Source organism: Galeopterus variegatus, unplaced genomic scaffold (assembly GCF_000696425.1).
Source record: "Galeopterus variegatus unplaced genomic scaffold, G_variegatus-3.0.2 Scaffold3489, whole genome shotgun sequence".
Taxonomy (NCBI): domain Eukaryota; kingdom Metazoa; phylum Chordata; class Mammalia; order Dermoptera; family Cynocephalidae; genus Galeopterus; species Galeopterus variegatus.
The window spans coordinates 156,211-176,131 of NW_007729600.1; the positions used below are offsets into that span (position 1 = coordinate 156,211).

The following is a 19,921-nucleotide window of genomic DNA, read 5'->3' on the forward strand; positions in this document are numbered from 1 at the left end:
GTCACTTGTTTCATTTTATAATATACATACAATGATCTCAGAATAACAATACTAATGCTGATACCAATGAATAATAAAAACATTTTAAAAAATTTTTGCATGTGTTCTCCATTTTTTATAGTTGTACTATATCTACATTGTCAGGACATACAGTCACTGTATGTCATACGCTATCTTTTAGCCCTCATTTAGCCTTCGTTGTACCAGCAATTGTATTTCATGCTCACTGCCCGTCCGTATGTTGATGTGTTCTCTAGTCATTTTGGTTGTCTGATGCTCGTTCTGTAGAAGATTCCTCAAAAGGGTTCATGGGAGCAATATTCCTTGAGTTCTTACACGCCGATAATAGTTTGCCTGTGTCCTTTATACTTGTTCCATACTTTAATTATCTTAAAGATAATTACTCCATTTCCTGATTACAATCTAAAAAAAGTAAATCTGATGATAATCTAATTTTCTCTCCCTTGTAAGTCATATATCCTTTTTTCCAGAGGCTCAAAGAATTTTTTTTTCTTTAAAATCCAGTAATTTTACTAGAATTAGCTATTCTGGGTATTTGGAGTGCTCTATCAGTGTGTCATTTCAATTTTTTTCCCCCAAAAGGTTTTCTTAAATATAGTTTTAGTATTTGTTCTGTTCCCTTACTTTTGTTTTCTTCTTTTGGGACTTCTGTTATTTGTATTTTGCATTTTCTTTGTCACATTTAAGTATTGTCACTTTCTCTCAAGTCCTTGTCTCTTTTTGAATTACAATTTTTAAAAAATATTTTCTTCTTTTCACCTATTTCTCTTCAGGCACTACTGTTGAATTTATTTGCTCTTATTTTCTTTCTAGCTTACTCTTCATTTCTTAAATCATTTTGCTTTATTTCCAATTATTTCCTGAGTTCTGTCTCTTTACTTCTGAGTTTCTAATTCTTATTTCTATTATTTCCATACCTTCTATTGTTTTCTAATGTCTCCTATCTTAGAAATAATAGGTTACAGTTTTGATCTGTTTTGTGCATATTTCTTTCTGGGGTGCTCTTATTGCCTGTAGGGATAATATTCAGCTCTTTGTTCCTTTCTTTTTCCATATAAAAACTATGTGACCTTCATTTTTTTTTTGTTGCTTCTTTTAATGTGAAATTAGTTTTTCTGAACTTTTGTTATAAAGCGGCATTCAGGAAGGCTTTTCTTACTTTACAATGCTGCCTGTGTTTATTCGAAGGTGTGTTCAAAAACAAGGCAGCTTGCTTTATGATATTTCACCATTTTGGCCTCACGTTTTGTCCATGTGCTATGCAATTTTTATTCCACTCCAAGCAGCTTCTCTTTAGAGTCAGACTCTGTCCTGCAAATGGCCCCTGGAAGGTCAGCTTTGAGAATCCATAGGAGCTGGCCTGCTCCAGCCTCTTCAGACATTTTTCCCGTGGGCTGACATTGGTATTGGCCAAAACTCCTACCAGTTTCAGCTGCTGTTCTCAGAGTGGACTTCCCTATTTCCAGTGAATGCCTGTTGGCTATTTTGGGACCTCCTGTTCTCGGGTCCATCAGATGTAGCTTTCTTATCCTTTCTCCCAGACAGACACTGAGACTATGCAGGTCTTGTGGCTGTTGGTGGTTTGTCCGCATCCACTTGTATTTTAGAGTCTGTGGGGATACCTTGTGTAGAGCTAGGGCCGGGGGTCTCTGGAGCTCACAGACTCCTTGAGCCCGTTCACAAACCCTTCACACGCAGGTCGAAGAGCTTTGTAACCAGACAAAACAGTCCTTGGAGCCTTGGTTGGAGAAGGAATAGTCTTTATTCAGCACACACACCACTGTGAGCTAAGCAGTCCACAGAGAAACTCCGAAACTCAACTACTACCCACAAAGTCCAAAAAAAAAATGAGCAGCTGCCAGCAGAGTAAACATGCTCTATTTTTAGGCGCAAGCTCTCTGCAGGGCTCCTTCCCAAACTGCATAACACACAATAGCAACAACTAAAAAGATACATTGGCGCACATGCGTACTAACTCCACCCACACAAAACTTGTTTACAAGAAATGTGCTGCTTGACCACCACCTGGACCTGAGTTGAGGGAGCCTGACTACGTTATCCTATTTTCCCCACATCTTGTCTCTTAGTTTTGTGATAAATGTTGTTTGTGGATTTTTGGTTTTGCTATCTAGTTCTGTTTTTATGTAAGGAGTCAGAGAGAATGGAAAACTATGCTGTTGATGCTGTCATCTTCCCAGAATCTTCTCCCAAGTTAATTCAATTATAAGTGTATTTTGTATTACAGTCCCTTTGGGAGATTGGTCATAACTTATGGGTGTTGACATCTTGCTTCTATTTGAGTCCAGAAAGGTTAAGGGCTTTAAATCTCAGCTGTTTATGAAACCACAACTAATGGCCAAACAACAGGTAACTAAAATATGAACATAGTAAATTACCAACTCACACGAGTTTTTAAAAAACGTTTAAATTTAATTATGCAGAAATATTTCTGATGATTTGGGGATTGTTTTTAACAGTAAATATAAGAAACCATTTGTATATATATTCCCAGAATTAACTCAATGCAGCGTTTTTTAATGGGGTACATATGAATAAATTACTTGTGTACAAGCATTATAGGCTGTAATATATTTGCATACATTGCTGTAAATTTTACTTTAATGTTACTACTTTTGTTGTTGACATTGCAACAACGGGCAAAAAAAATTTTTTTTTTAGTCATCAGGCAGTCAATTGATAGTATCATTAGCTCTCACAGAGCCTAACACGGACCTTTAGGACTAGAAAAAGTCTCAAGTGGTCATCTCATCCAGAGCTCAACCTCAAGAATCTGTCTAACTCAATGTTTTTAAGTATAGAGAATTGTTAACAATTAATATCTGTAAGAGAAGAGGTTTTGGATTTGCTATCTAGTTTTGCTATCAGATGAGCTAAGGTGTACTGACAAGCATAGCAGACAGAAATGATACTTAAGCATGACTTTAAAAAAAAAAATGAACAGAGCCAGGTAGCTAGGAAACAGCAGCACAGACAGTGCATTGAAGAGGGATAGTTGAGGAGCCCGGCATAACGCTAGGGCCATGTTATGATGCTACATTAGTGGCATTGCACGCAGTTGCCATAGCTACAGAACTGCACCAGCTATGGACACACAGACGTATGTACCCACCCACCCTGCTGTCACTGCTTTCCTCGCCTGTCCGCCTGAGTTTTCTACAGCTCCAGTGTAAGGAGGAAAAGGTCATATGGCTTAAGTCAAAATGTATTTTTCACTTCTAAAAATCAGAATACTATAGATTCAGAGTAGAGGGCAAGGAAACATTAGAAAATGCTTATTTTCCAAGGTCAAGCCTTCAGAACATCTACTGGAGGAGGAAAGACTGATGACCCTCAGATTCCCACCTCCATATCTACTCTCCTGTTCCTTTGTACCCTCTCAATTCCTCTCCCTGCAACACAGATCCTGTCTCTCGCTGCCTTCCCCTCCCCCAACTCCCTGCCTTGACAGCAGAGCCAGAGAGAATTATAACATTAATCAAAAGAATACACTTGGATTGAAGTGGTAGAGCAGGGATTAGATATTTTGGTACTCTGCTTTCTTCCAGTGGGATTAAAGAAATGCTTTTGGATGCCTCTGCCAGATTTAAAGCAAAACTAGGGTAAGCTGGAAAAGACCGATAGTGATTATTGGGGATAGTGAGTGGGGAAAAGGAAAAACAGAACAGGGAAGCATCTTGGATATAATTAGGGAGGTCCCTAGGTATCACCCTGAATTTGGGGGTTTGGAGGTGAGCAGTAAAAGACACATGTTGGGGAGGTGCCTAGGGGGAACACCTAATTTTCTCTGGTGTACTCTTCCTGATATAAACTAACTTATACTTGGTCAAGTAGGGGGACTTACATCTTCTCATTCATGGATATCGTGATGTGAATAAAATGGTTTAGTACTTCCTGGTTCTATTTTTGGGATTTCAGATGAAGTGAAATCTCCAAACCCTTGCAACATACATTCTTTCTGTTCATGCTGTGTAACCCAACCCTGTCCTAGGTATCTAAGATGGTGTGAGATAGAGGAAAGATAGCTTTGTCACCTGCATTAGTTTTCTAGGGCTGCTGTAACAAACTACCATGAACTGGGTGGCTTAGAACAACAGAACTGTATTGCCTCAATTCTGGAGGCTGGAAGTATGACATCATACTCCCTCTGAACCTGTTAACGAACCCTTCCTTGCCTGGTCCTGGCTTCTGGTGTGTTGCCCGCAATCTTCAGTGTTCCTTGGCTTCTAGGTGCATCATTCCATAATGTACCCCATTATCACATGATGTTCTCCTTTGTATGCCTGTCTCTACTCATGGTGTTCTTTTTATAAGGACACCGGTCATACTGGATTAGGGGCCCACCCTACTCCAATATGACTTCATTTTCACTAGTTACATCTGCAGTGACGTTATTTCCATATAAGGCCACATTCTGAGGTACTGGAGGGTTAGGACTTCAATGCATCTTTTTGGGGAGACACAGTTCATCAGTTCAACCCATAACACCGTTCATCCATCCTATCTGAGTTCAACTCCAAGCTCAGGCACTTATCAGCTGTGTTATCTTGGGTAAATCTCTTAGCTTCTCTGAGCTGAAGTTTTCTCTTCTATGAAATCATGTCAGGGGGAGGTTACAATAACTACTTCACAGGGTTGTTGCCACATGGAAGAGTAGAAAAGAAAAGAAAAGGAGAAAAGATAGGAACACACATGATGGAGATTGAGAGAGTGGCCACTTGCAGATTCACCCTTTTGTAGGAAGTAATTCTGACCCAATGAGTGAATACTAAGGTATAAGGGGTAAGGAATCAGGCTATGTAGTCAAAAGCGGGTGAGCAAATCTCTTCACATGATCCTGTGTAGGTCCACTTAAAGTAAAAAGCATTTGATGTTCCTTGAATTAAAAGGCAGGAGTGTAGATAATGCCTTGCATTTGCCACTAGGCTGCCTCCTGCCAGCCCTGCTTTGAGATGAGGTGTGCTCCCCCATGTGTTCCCAGCGTACTTGCTTCATGTTATTCTTATGGGGTTCAGTGGTGCTAAGTATGGACCCCCTGTGGTTCATCTGTTTATCCATTCATTCATTCATTGGACAAGTATTTATTGAACAACTGAGGAAATAGAGAACAAAATAAAGAATCCACTCTTGGGGACCTTTTACTAGAAAGGGGAAGACAGACAGTAAACATGTTCATTTATTGTCTGATGCCAGATAACTATACATACTATGAAGAAAAAAAAGCAGGGTAAGGGGACAGAGCATTAAGGATGAACATAGTCACGAAAGGCCTGAATTTGAACTGAAACCCGGACGAATTGAGGGTCATTGTGCTGTTGGGGAAAGAGCATTCTAGGCCGAAGCAATGGAAATGCAATGACGTTGAGACTGGAGCATACTTGGTGTATTCAAGGAGCAGTACAAAGGCCACTGTGGTTGGAGAATAAATGTGGAAAATTTTAATAATAAAAATATGTAAGTCAAATTCCAGAGAAATTAAGGAAAGCAATATGACATAGAAGAAAACGTCTAGGCTTTAAAGCCAAGACTTGAGTTCAAATCCGATCCCTGCCATTCACTAGTTTTATGTGCTTGGACAAGTCATCAAACATTTATGAGCATCAGTTTTCTTATCTATAAAGTGGGAAAATAAGAGTTATTTTGCAGGGATGTTGTAAAGTGAAAATGACATTTCAAATGAGATCTGAAAGATAGATTTGGCATTGAATTCTACTTTCATAACTTACTTGCTCTGCAGCCATAAGACTGAGATTTGGCTTCTTCACAAATAAAATGGGAATAATAATACTATGTAATAGAATTGTTATGTGGATTTAACTAGATGAAGCATGCAGCAGTTTCGTTATTATGTGTCTGATTGTGGATTTGTTTTTATTTGTCTTACTCAGGACTCGATATTCTCATTTAATTCAGAGGCTCATATCTTTTTTCTATTCTGGAAAATTCTTACTGATTAGCTTTTTGAATGATGTCTCTTGTCTCTGCTTGCCATTTTCTCTATGTTACGCTGCAGAACAAACAATCCCAATATCTCTGTAGCTTAAAACAACGAGGTTTATTCCTCACTCCTGCTACATGTCTAGTCAGGTTGACTGGTGGTCTCTGCTCTGTGTTGTTCTTACTCTGAGACTCAGTTGACAAAACAACCACAGCCTGGAATGTTACTGCGTGCCTTAGCAGAAGTGAAAGAAAAAAAAATAAGGAATGAATTGTGCACTGAGTCTTAAATCATCTTCCCAGATGAGACATGTGTCACTTCCACTCATACTGCACTGTCTAAAGTAAGTCACGGGCCGGCCTGGTGGCGCACTGCTACAGTGCGCCACTTGGGAGTGTGGCGGCGCTCCCGCCCGGATCCCACATACAGACCGGTTCCCGCTCACTGGCTGAACGAGGTGCGGGCGCGACACCGAGGGTTGCAATCCCGTTGCCGGTCCCAGTCCAGTACAGGCGCGACACTGAGGGTTGCAATCCATTGCCGGACACGAAAAAAGACAAAAAGGAAAAAATAAAAATAAAAAAAATAAAGTAAGTCACATGGCCACACCTAACTTCCAGGTGGTGAGGAAGTACAGTTATCCCACTTGTCCAGGAGGAGAGCAGAAAATATTTGGAAGTCAGCAATAATGACTACCACACTCTGCTTCTGGAACTCTATCAGATGCATCTGGGACTCTTTCATTCCGTCCTTCATGCCTCTTAACTACTCTTTCACATTTTCCCTTTATCTCCTTCTGAGCTGCAGTTCTTAGATAATTCATGAATACTGTCTTCAGCTCTGTGTAGGCCACCATTCAACCACTGAGTATTAATTTTCAAAAACTACATTTTTCATTTCTAGGATGTTTTTCTTCTAAATCCACCTGCTCTTCTTCTACACTGTCTCTTTGTTGCCTAATGGATTCTATTTCTTCCTTTATATTTTTAAACATTCTAAATTTCCTTTCAAATTGGGCTAGTATTTCTAGTTCTAGGAATGCAAATCCGCTCATGAATTGTACATGCTGACTCTTGAGATGATTTGTTTTCTTGCCTAGTTTATAAATTTTTTTTTTTTTTTTGTCCTTTTTGAGACTGGCCGCACTGCGCTCAGCCAGTGAGCGCTGTGAGCGCACCGGTCATCCCTATATAGGATCCGAACCCGCGGTGGGAGCGCTGCTGCGCTCCCAGCGCTGCACTCTCCTGAGTGCACCGCGGGCTCGGCCCATAGTTTATAAATTTTTATTACGAAGTTCATCTTTAGTGAGGATAGTCCCATATGCCTTATGTTATAGAAATGTCCCTATAGGGCAGTTTTGCATTTGCCTCTGTAGAAGCTTTATGGGTATCACTGGATCTGGACAAATTCTCATGTTAATGCCTCAGTGAAGATGACAGAACCACATGGGAGGTAAGAGTTCAGGCCCAACACTCCATTCATAGGTAGAGAGGCCTTGGGTTCTGCTTTGTCTTGGGCAAATCTTTTTCCACACATTGCCTTGGGTAGATACCCAGCTAAACTAACATTTTCCTAGCCTGGTGGGAGGAATGTGTGTAGTTCCCATTTCACAAATGATGCAGAACTTTGTGAGCTGGGGCTGGATGTAGGTACCAAGGCCCACTCCTCCCAACACACATTCTGCAACCTGTACTCCTCTCCTCATGCTGCCAAGGGAACGCCAGCTCCCGTCCATTAAGGCCTATATGAGGTTCCAACATGTCAGTAGCCATTCACTTTTTGTTCCTTCTCATTCTGATTTTTAGACTGTCCTCCATTTCTAGGACCTGGAGATAATTCTTACTCAATTTGAGCTCAGTTATTTATTTAAGAAAAAAGTTGTTATATTTTAAGCACCATTTCTATATGCTTGGACTGGGAATGGGGTTCCTTTAAATAACCTCAGTTCTCCACATTGACCAGAATTTTCTATATCTTTTAAAGTGAGTAGCCTTAAAATGAATGAGTTCAACAAATCAACAGAGAAACACAGGATTGAAATGACACTTTAGAGCAATTGGTCTCGGCAGATATCTACAGAACTTTTCCTCCAACTATAGAATATACATTCTTCTCACCAGCGTATGGAATATCCTCCAGGATAGACCACAAATCAAGTCTCAATGAATTTTTAAAACTTGAAATCATTTCAAGTATGTTTTCAGACCACAATGGATTAAAACTAGAAATCAGTACAAGTGAAACCCTGGAAACTATACAAGCACATGGAAATTAAACAACATGCTCCTGAACAACCCAAGGGTCCAAGAAGAAATTAAACAGGAAATCAAAAAATTTCTTGAAACTGGACTGACCCCATGGCGCACTCGGGAGAGTGTGGCGCTGGGAGCACAGTGACGCTCCCACTGCGGGTTCAGATCCTATATAGGAATGGCCGATGTGCTCACTGGCTTAGTGCAGTGCGGGCGACACCACACCAAGGGTTTCGATCTCCTTACCGGTCACGAAAAAGACAAAAAAAAAAAATTTCTTGAAACTAATGAAAATGAAGACACATCATACCAAAATCTGTGAGATACAGCAAATTTATACTGAGAGGTAAGTTTATTGCAATAAATGCTTACATTAAAAAAATAGAAAGATGTCGGGCCAGCCCGGTGGCACACTGGAGAGTGCGCCGCTTGGGAGCGCGGCGGCGCTCCCGCCGAGTGTTCAGATCCCATGTGGAGACCAGTTCCCGCTCACTGGCTGAGCACAGTGCGGGCGTGACACCAAGGATTGCGATCCCATTACCGGTCAGTAAAAAAAGACAAAAATGAAAAAAAAAATAGAAAGATGTCAAATAAACAATTTAACACTTCATCTCAAAGAACTAGAAAAACAGGAACAATCCAATCCCAAAATTAGTAGATAGAAAGAAATAATATCAGAGCAGAACTAAATGAAATAGAGACCCCAAAAAATGATACAAATGATCATGGAAACAAAAACTTGTTTTTTTTGAGAAGATAAACAAAATAGAAAAACCATTAGCTAGGCTAAAGAATAAAAGAAGAGAGAAGACCCAAATAACAAAAATCAGAAGTTAAAAAGGAGATATTACAACTGATACCACAGAAATACAAAGAATCTTTAGAGACTATTATAAACCGTATGCTACCAAACTTGGAAATGGATAAGTTTCTGGACACATACAAACTACCAAGACTGAACCAAGAAGACATGGAAAACCTGAACAGAACAATAACAAGCAACAAAATTGGTTCAGTAATCAGCATTCTCCCAAGAAAGAAAAGCCCAGGACTGGATGGATTTACTGCTGAATTCTACCAAATTTTTAAAGAGGGATTAATACCAATTCTCTTCAAACTATTCCAAAAAATTGAAACAGAGGTCATTCTCCCAAACTCATTCTATGAGGCCAGCATCACCCTGATACCAAAATCAGGCAAAGATACAACAAAAAAAGAGAAAACTACAGGCCAATATCTTTGATAAACATAAACACAAAAATCCTCAACAAAATATTAGCAAACAGAATACAACAGCACATTAAAAAAATTATGCAGCATGAATAAGTGGGATTCATCCCAGGGATGCAAGGATGGTTCAACATATACGAGTCAATAAATGTGAAACACCACATCAACAAAATCAAGGACAAAAACTATATAATTATCTTAATAGATGCAGAAAAAGCATTTGATAAAATTCAACATTGCTTCATGATAAAGACTCTCAGCAAATTTGGTATAGAAGGAAAATATCTCATCACAGTAAAAGCTGTATACAACAAATCCACTGCCAATATCATCCTGAATGGGGAAAAGCTGAAAGCCTTTTCCTTAAGAACAGGAGCAAGACAAGGACGCTCACTCTCACCCTCCTATTTAACATAGTATTGGAAGTACTAGCCAGAACAATCAGGCAAGAGAAAGAAATAAAGGGCATCCAGATTGGAAAAGACAAAGTCAAACTGTCCCTGTTTGCAGATAACATGATCCTATATAGAGAAAATCCTAAAGATTCAACCAAAAAATTGTTAGAGCTGATAAATGATTTCAGTAAAGTTGCAGGAGACAGTAGCATTTTTATACTCCAACAACAAACTAGCAGGAAAAGAAATCAAGAAAGTAAGCCCATTTACAATAGTCACCAAAAATGAAACAAAACAAAACAAAAAAAAACTAGGAATCAATTTAACCAAGGAGGTGAAAGATCTCTACAATGAGAACTACAAATCACTGCTGAAAGAAATTAAAGAGGACACAAAAAGATGGAAAGACATTCCATGCTCTTGGATTGGAAGAATCAACATTGTGAAAATGTCCATACTACCCAAAATGATCTACAGATTCAATGCAATCTCCATCAAAATGCCAATGACATTCTTCACAGAAATAGAAAAAACAATCCTAACCTTCAAATGTAACAATAAAAGACCCTGAATAGCCAAAGCAATCCTGAACAAAAAATATAAAACTGGACACATTACATTACGACCTAAAATTATACTACAAAGCTATAGTAACCAAACAGCATGGTACTGGCATAGAAACAGACACTCAGACCAATGGACCAGAATAGAGAACCCAGAAATCAACCCACATACTTACAGCAAACTGATCTTCAACAAAGGCACCAAGAACAAACAATGGGGTAAAGACAGTCTCTTCAATAAATGGTGCTGGGAAAACTGGATATCCATGTGTAGAAGAATGAAACTAGACCTGTACCTCTCGTCATATACCAAAGTCAACTGAAAATGGATTAAAGTCTTAAATATAAGGCCTGAAACTATAAAACTCCTAAAAGAAAACATAGGGAAACACTTCAGGATGTAGGACTGGGCAAAGACTTTATGAATAAGACCCCAAAAGCACTGACAACAGCAACAAAACATAAACAAATGTGATTATATCAAAATAAAAAGCTTCTGCACAGCAAAAGGAATAATTAACAGAGCAAAAAGACAACCTAGAAAATGGGATAAAATATATGCAAACCATGCATCTGACCAAGGATTAATATCCAGAATATACAAGGAACTCAAACAACTTAATAGTAAAAAAAAACAAGTAACCCAATTAAAAAACAGGCAAAGGAGCTGAATAGGCATTTCTGAAAGGAAGATATACAAATGGCCAACAGACACATGATAAAATGCTCAGCATTGCTAAGCATCAGGAAAATGCAAATCAAAACTACTTTGAGTTATCATCTCACCCCAGTTAGATTGGCTATTACCAAAAAAGGCAGGCAATAACAAATGCTGGCGAGGATGCAGAGAACCCTAATTCACTGTTGGTGGGACTGTACATTAGTGCAGCCATTATGGAAAACAGTATGGAGGTTTCTCAGCTGCTAATAGAACTGCCATATGACCCAGCAAACCCGATGCTGGGTATATATGCAAAGAAATGGAAATCATCATGTTGAAGAGATACCTATACTCCCATGTTCATCATTTGACAACAACCAAGAATTGGAACTTACCTAAATGTCCATCAGTGGACAACTGGATAAGGAAAATCTGGTATATATAGACAATGGAATACTACTCAGCCATAAAAAAACAATGAAATTCTACCATTCGCAGCAACATCGATGAACTTAGAAAAAATTATGTTAAGTGAAGTAAGCCAATAAGAAAGAGAAATACCACATGTCCTCACTCGTAAGTGGGAGCTAGAAAAAAGAAAATAAAGAAACAAAATTTTTGAAAAAGGAAAGAAAGATACAACAATCACAATAATACATTGAACTTTCAAAATGGGAGAACAGAACTGAGGTTACCAGAGATGGGAAAGGGCGGGGGTTAGTGAGAAATTGGTAAAGAGCCACAAAAAATGATTACATTGTGTAATGTTAAATATACTAATTATCCTGATTTGAGCATCACATATTGCACACAGATATTAATATTCAAAGCATACCCCACAGATATGTACAATCAATTATATTTCAATAAAAAATAAAATAAATAAAAAATAAATTTTTTTAAAAAGTGGAAAAAAGAAAAAAGGAATGAGAGGGAATAATTGCATAGGAACAGGTTGGAATCAAGAATAGAAGATCTTGGAATTTGGAGCATAGTCAGAGGGATTAGCTGTGAACAGAAGATTTATCTCTTCCTTAGGAAACAGGAAAGCAGGAAAGAAAGGGTGTAGGTTTATATAAGTTGTTGGGGGGAGTCTGGAAATTGAAGCCTGATACCTCTATTTTCTCCGAGGTAGGAGCAAAGTGACCCATGGGATGGAAGCCTGGGAAGTGCTGAAGCTTTACCATACCAACTGTGAGAAATAGAAGAGGGAGTCAAATATGGACACATAAAGGAGCTTCCACAGAGACAAGCAGATCTAGCTAAGGTGGGAAACCATGGATTTATAGTGCCACCAATACGTGGCCAGGTAATATATTTTCCTGCAGCCCTAAAATGCCCACACGTAGGAGCAGGGAAGCACAGGGCCGGGTTGGTTGAGGGTTAGAGTTTGCAAGGCAGGTGCAGATAAAGGACAAACAGATAAAGGAACAGAAGATGGAAGAGCATGGTTGCAGTGATGAAACAGGACAACTGAGCTGACCATGAACTAAACCCATCCTGGATCAGTAACACGAAAACGGAACAAACTGAGCCATGGTTAGTGACACAGCCCCAATGGCACAGTCAGACCTCTGGAAATGTCAACATCACTCAGGACATAGTGTTACTTTTGCCAACAGGTTTTCTACTTATCTCTTCGGTAACAATTGCCCTGTCATTGTGGTGACAACTACTCTCTGCTTGTGCTTCTGCTAATCTTGATACATAGATTTGCTGACTGTCTCTGTACAGGTCTAGTTTAAACTCCCCTAGAGAGCATGCGGTTGGTGTGGCCAGTATTCACTCCTGCTGGGCAGAACCCTTGTACCAGGCCATTCCATAGACTTTGGATCAGGTGTCCAGCCTTGACCCAATCAGTTGAGGCCTAGGTGATAGGATCACATGGCAGGCATGTACTTGACACATAAGAGACCTCTTGGAAACGTCTAAGACTTTCCACAATACTTTCCAGAAGGAATAAAACTGCAGGCAGCACTTTTCTCATAAACATTTGAATAGCATTTTTCCTTCTGGACTTCATAATAGGTCTCTATCCATTTCTCAGTTCTCACTTCTCTCCAGTTTGGGTAGCTGGACACAGTTCAAAAATTCCCTGTATAGAGCACCTAATTGTATAAGTTTCATATGCTATATTTGCTTGGAATTTATTACACCCACACCCCCCTATTCACATACACACATAAGTAAATTCATACACTCTTTCTTTTTAACCCCTGGCTCCCATTTTGAGGAAGAAATAAATAATTTTCTATGCATAGTTTTCTTTCTGTCATGCCTACTTTAACAGTAGTAATGTAGAATCTTCCAAAGTGTGATAAAATGAGTGGTTTCAGATTCAAGGTGGGATTTTCACCACTTAATATAAAACATTCTGGCAGTGTCCACCAACTTATATTATCTAGAGCAGGGCTCAGCAAACTTTTTTTGGAAAGGACTGGATAGAAAATATTTTAGGATTTTACAGGCTATATCACAACCGCTTTCAGTCACAACTACTCAGCTCTCTCATCGCATCACTAAAGCAGCCACAGACAACATGTAAACGAATGAGCGTTCCAGTAAAACTTTATTTACAAAATCAGGTAGCAGGCTGGGCTTGGCTGGAGGGCCATGGTTTACTAATCTCTGATCTAAAGGATAATTATTTATGGCTTCTACTATTTAGCAAGGCGAGTAAGAGCTGAGTCTCACAACGGTAGTGGTTTTTCTAACAGATGGCATGGAGGTTCACAGTTCTATTGACTTTATGTGGATTAAGTTATTCAGTGATAAATAATTGAAGGTCACCATATCACACAACTCTGGAATCATGCAGTATCTAACCTGTGTGGACATATGCTGCAGTACTGAATATATTAAAGTGATTTTTCTGAAGTTCTAATTTGAGACCAGATTAAGGCAAAGGAATAGGTACTGTGTTCATTCATTTATTCATCCAACAAGGTTTGTTGACCCTTCTTATTGGCTCAGACAGTGCAACAACTGCCAAGAACACAGAAGGAAATCGGACGAGGTCTTCGTCCTCAAGGAGCTTATGGTCCAGTAAGGTGTATTAGTTTCCTAGGACTGCTGTAACAAAGTACCACAAACTGCGTGGCTTAAAAAAACAGGAATTGGGGGGGCCGGCCCGGTGGTGCACTGGAGAGTGCGCCGCTTGGGAGCGCGGCGGAGCTCCCGCGGAGGGTTCAGATCCCATGTGGAGACCAGTTCCCGCTCACTGGCTGAGCGCGGTGCGGGCGCGACACCAAGGGTTGCGATCCCATTACCAGTCAGTGAAAAAGACAAAAAGGAAAAAAAAAACAAAAAAACCAGGAATTGGGCCCAGCCCGTGGCGCACATGGGAGAGTGCGGCGCTGGGAGCGCAGCAGCGCTCCCGACGCGGGTTCGGATCCTATATGGGGATGACCGGTGTGCTCACAGCGCTCACTGGCTGAGCGCAGTGCGGCCGGTCTCAAAAAGGACAAAAAAAACCCCCAGGAATTTATTGTCTCAGAATTCAGGAGGCTAGAAGTCTGAAATCAAGGTGTCAGCATGGCCATGCTCCCTCTGAAACTTGTAGGTAAGAATTCTTCCTAGCTTCTGGCTGTTTTGCCTGCCATCCTTGGCATTCCTTGACTTGCAGCTGCAACTTGTCAATTTCTGCCTCCACTGTCACATGGCACTCTCCCCTTGTGTGTTTGTCTCTGTCTCTTTAAGGACACCAGTCATATTGGACTATGGGCCTACCTCATCTCAACTAATTACATCTGCAAAGACACTATTTGCTAATAAGGTCACCTACTGAGAGTTAGGATTTCAATATATCTTTTTTGGGGGTGGGGACACAATTCAACTCATAACACAAGGTGAGAATAAATGTGAAAAATTATGGTTGCCATGATGAAAGTCTGTGTAAGGTACAGGGTGAGGGCAGGGATAGAAGAGATCAATTTTATCTGGAAAGGTCAGTAAAGATTCTATAGGTGAGTTGAAGCTTGAGCAGATTCTGGAAAACGATGCAGAGTGGTTTGTCAGGCACACAATGGGGTTGTAAACTGGGCATGGAGAATGGAAGAGCACCCCCGCAGGAGCAGCAGCAGAGGCAATAGTGTGACATGACCTATTTCATAATGTTCCACTACAACCTGAATGGGGCTTAGGCTTCTGTTTTCCAGAGAAATTAAAATGAGGTCCTCAACACCTTGTCTGTTTGATGCATCTGTGACAGTTATTCCAGATCGCTGGCAGCACAGTGGGGCGAGTGGGGTGGAGGGAGGGACGTGCACGATCTAATTGGAAGGCAGAAGGCTGGGTGGCTGGTGACTAATTGAAGCTACATTTGCACAGTAAGCACACTGTTTGTACTTAGTTTGCCATTACAGATGAATAAATATAGCAACATTATCTAAATATGCCTTTACTGACACTTCACATAAGATGGAGAACATGTCAATTGTGTATTTCAAAGAATAAGCACACCTAACGGTGGCTAGAAAAACCAATGATGGAAACTATGGAAGGGGCAGACCCTCCCCTGGCCTATCACCCACCCAGAGCACAAGGGGTTGTGTGCTGTTCCTGTCCAGGCACTGTGGTAAGTGATTAACTGTTATAGCGGGAAGGTGAGAAAGGTTGAATACATTGCCCTAGTCACACAGCTAGTGATTTCATTTCAGTGATAGTCTAAAAAAACATGATTAATGCATGAACTAGGATTCTTCACTATCCCGCACAGTAGCCACCAGCTATTACAAATTCTGTCCCTGGGTTGTCCCTGGGTTGACTTGAAGTGCTCAATAGCCACACGTGGTATGGGTTACCATAGAACAGCTTCAGTAAGAGGAACCTGACCACTTTAGAACTGAGCACCGCCTCATGATTTCGCTCATGTTTGCTTTGTGTTTGTGATCAAATTGGCACGGCACAGCATTTCCCAAAAGTCCCTAGCAAATGAGAAAGGAATAGAATCGGCCATAGTATGTGACTGATACATTACCGCTGTATTAATGAAGGTAACAATAGTTCAAATAATGAAAATTTGAGAACGGCAGTTTTATAAATGCACCAAAATCAAAAGAACCTGCCCTGTGGCCATTAGCACCCTGTTTACATTGTAATCAGTTATTGCATTAAGCAAAATAACATCATCCATCTCATTAAATTAGTATTGTCAACTTAAATATCACTGGCTCTATAGTTCAAATGTAATCTGAAAAACAAGCCTTTGGCTTATAAGAACTATAAATATGAGGAATTTTCACCTGGTTTTATTTTTGTGCATTTTGAGATAATATTATACTAAAAATAATTAAGTAAATGTAAAAATCTGTGGAGAATTTTTATTCACGTTTAGAAGGGGTTGTTGTAGTACACGAGACAGAGAAACACTGAGCCTGAACCTATCACCTGTAACGCACAGTCCCAGGCCACCAAGCCTGCATGGTTGACCAGGATCCCATCACATCCGATTAACAGGGACATTCCTGGCACCCGTGTGCCATCATTCTACCCAGGAATATATTATGACACCAACTGCAGCAGCTGGCAAGGCTTCACTCTAACGAAGCATTTTAGTCCATAATTTGCTAATCACCCCTGTTTTAGAATTCAATCAGTAAAATGTGATTTACACTATTCATAAATACAGAATTTTGCATCACCCCTTCATCGCTCTTAATACTAAGAAAATTTTTGCAGTGAGGGAAGAGACCACAAAGCAAGACTTACACTTGTTCTCTGGCACATTTTTTTTTTTTTTTCTGTCTTAATCAGACCCATTATTCTCAAGCACCTCACTGATGGGAAATAGGACTCAAGAGCGTCATTTTCATATTACCACTTCACAATGTTTAACTGAAAGGTTTCAGATTTTCTCACTTAAGCTTTGGCCTCCAGCTTTCCCCTTGAAATCTGCAGATGAATTTCCCACTCACTGAGGGAAACACTACCTTCTTCACCATAAATAAGAAACAGAGGCCAATCTAGGGTGGGCTGTCCTACGGAGTGCCCCCGCCTGCCCCCTCCACCCCCACCTCGCCCCAGGCTACTGACAGCCTGAGCTGGTCTAATCACTGTGATTGCAATAGTCAGAGGAGCCTGTTCTGGCAACTTCTATGCCACTGGGGAAGGAGTACACTGTCATTTTTGGTGATGTTGCATATTACACTGAGACCCCTTATTTATGCTGTCGCCCTTTTATACGCATCCCCAGAAACTTGACTGAATTTCTTACTGCTTAATTTACTTCTGAAAAATACTTGGTAAATATTCCCACTATTTCCGGCAAAGTGAGACTTCAAGAAAACACAGCTTCTTATGTAAGTGGCAAATAAGCTACCAAAATCCTATGAACCAGAAGGATACCATAAAGTGCTAAAAAAAAAAAAAATGCTTAGCACCTTTTAAAATACCCCCAAGATATGCAAACTACACTGAGAAGAGTTCTAAAAATCTACCTCTCTCCCCTTGAGAAGGTGTTTCTGGTTGTTGAGATAAGTAAGTGAAGCAATCTTTTATTCAGATTTTGCAAGTGTAAGTTATTTATAATAGTTGAAGTTCCATTATGCTATCTAAAATAGTAGTCACCATTTACTGGACTGTTCCTCTGTATCAGACACTATGCCAAGATATGTAAATATATTATCTTATTTATTCTGTACTACCATGTAGTAAAGGTAAGTAGTATTATCTCCATTTTACAGATTTAAAAAATATATATATGGGGAGGCTTAGAAATTAGCCTGAGGTCACACAGTTACTAAATGTTGGAGTCAGAATTTGAACTTCCTGAACTTCCAAGCCCATACTCTTGGCCTCACAAGCAATAATACAGTATATTAAATATAATAAGGATATATATAATAATGAGCAATATTTCAGTTAATTTGCTGCTACTCCTCAGTCTAAACATTCTTTTTTTCAATACCTGCTTCCAACTTCCAGGAAAATGTCAAGACAAGATTTCACTATGGTCAGTTACAGATCGTTCTTAAGTTACATCTCAGGGTGTTGGCAACTCAAATACTCTTCACAAGTACTTTTTTCCTGCTCTTAGTTCATATGGTTTGGCCCCATGTCCCTAAAGCACTTTCATCTCCAGTCGGAGAGTCCTTATGAAGAGAACTGATGTCCCTTTTCATCCCAAGGTGAGTTCTCAAGAGTGCTCTGTGAGGATGACTTCACTTCTCCAGCAGGGTCACCTTTGTGGGAGAGTTCAGCCACCAACAGCTGGGTGTCCACGGGAACCATGGCTCAGGACAGGAGCAGAATAATGGATTACCCACTTGAAAATTCAAGGGGAGTTTTGAGAGGCTGGATTTTTTCCAGGTCTTTTGGTAAGCATCCCAATTTCTGGCAATAAAAAAATTACTTATCTTTAGAAAAACACAAGCAAGGTTTAAATCCAGGTTAAATTTAGAATATTTTAGTATTTGTACTGAGCTCTGTTAGGTAAGCTTTAATAATTAATGCTATAAACCCTAAACTAGCCTGTTTGGTGTGAAAGCTGCTATCCTCTTACACCCTCCTTCCACCTGCCCTCACCTTCAGACCCAAGGGCACACTCAGAAAGCCGACCTACCCTTTATTACTTCTTATCCCATATCAGTTTATTTAAGGGAAAGTGCATCCCCAAAGAGAATAAAAATAGTGGTAGATACTGACTAGATATGTAATTATTTCACGCACTATAAAACCTATTCAATAAAATTTATCTCATATAGAGGGGAGGGGGTGGAGAGGAATGGTAAAGGGGCATGAAAATCAACTACAATGTATATTGAGAAGTAAAATAAAAAAAATTTATCTCATATGGAATTTGTGATGTTTGTTATGAACTTGTCTGAAGTTTGTGTTTACATCATGAATGAAAATGGTTTGCTAGGCAAATAAATTATGTCTACATAATTATAATTTGTGAACAAAAAAGGATGTTAAACCTGAAGGAAAAAATATGTCTTGCTATGGACTGAATTGTGTCCACCCCATATTCACATGTTGAAGCCCTAATCTCCCGTGTGATGGTATTTGAAGATGGGGCCTTGGGAAGTTAATTAGGTTTAGATGAAGTCTTGAGGGTGGGACCCTCATGATGGGATTAGTGCCCTAATAAGAAGAGACATCAGAGAACTTGCTCTCTTTCTGCCATGTGAGGACACAGCAAGAAGGCAGCCATCTGCAAGACCAGAAAAGAGCTGTGGAACCATGTTTAATGTTGGCATCCTGCTTACCTTACCAATTGTAAAGCTACTCGACTATGACTGTTGTTGGACTCTTTCACCTGCTGGTAATCCTGCACCGACTGGGCCGATTGTCAAGCTAAGGCTGGGTCTGGAGCTCCCAGACCCCTCAAGCCCATTCACAGACTGGGTCACAGACCCTTCACACACCAGGCTGGGTCCCCAGACTTTTCACACACCAGGCTGGGTCACCAGACCCCTTCATGCAGGTCTATGAGCTAGGTAACTGTCCAAAAGGTCCTTGGAAGCCACAGATTGGAAAGCATGGCTGTGCCGGGTGGACGCCCAAGGCATAAGCCCACCCGCCTGCTTCACTAAAACTACTCCCTCTTCTCTCTCTCCCTGAAGAACACAAGAATAGCAACAAAACTAAAAAGATACATTGGCATGCATGTGCACTAACTACACACACACACACACACACACACACACACACAATTTGCTTACAAAGGATGTGCTAAAACCACACCCAAGGCGAGGGCCCTGACCAAACTATTCTATTTTCCCAACAAGAGCCCTCACCAGAATCCAGTGATTCTGGCACCCTGATCTCAGACCTCCAGCCTCCAGACTGTGAGAAAACTAGTTTCTGTTGTTTAAGCCATGCAGTCTGTGGTATTTTGT

General features: G+C 40.2%; 1 pseudogene; it reads right to left on the minus strand.

The window, feature by feature from the left end:
* Positions 1-19,921, minus strand: part of LOC103600867 — a 30,628-nt pseudogene that overhangs the window by 1,511 nt on the left and 9,196 nt on the right.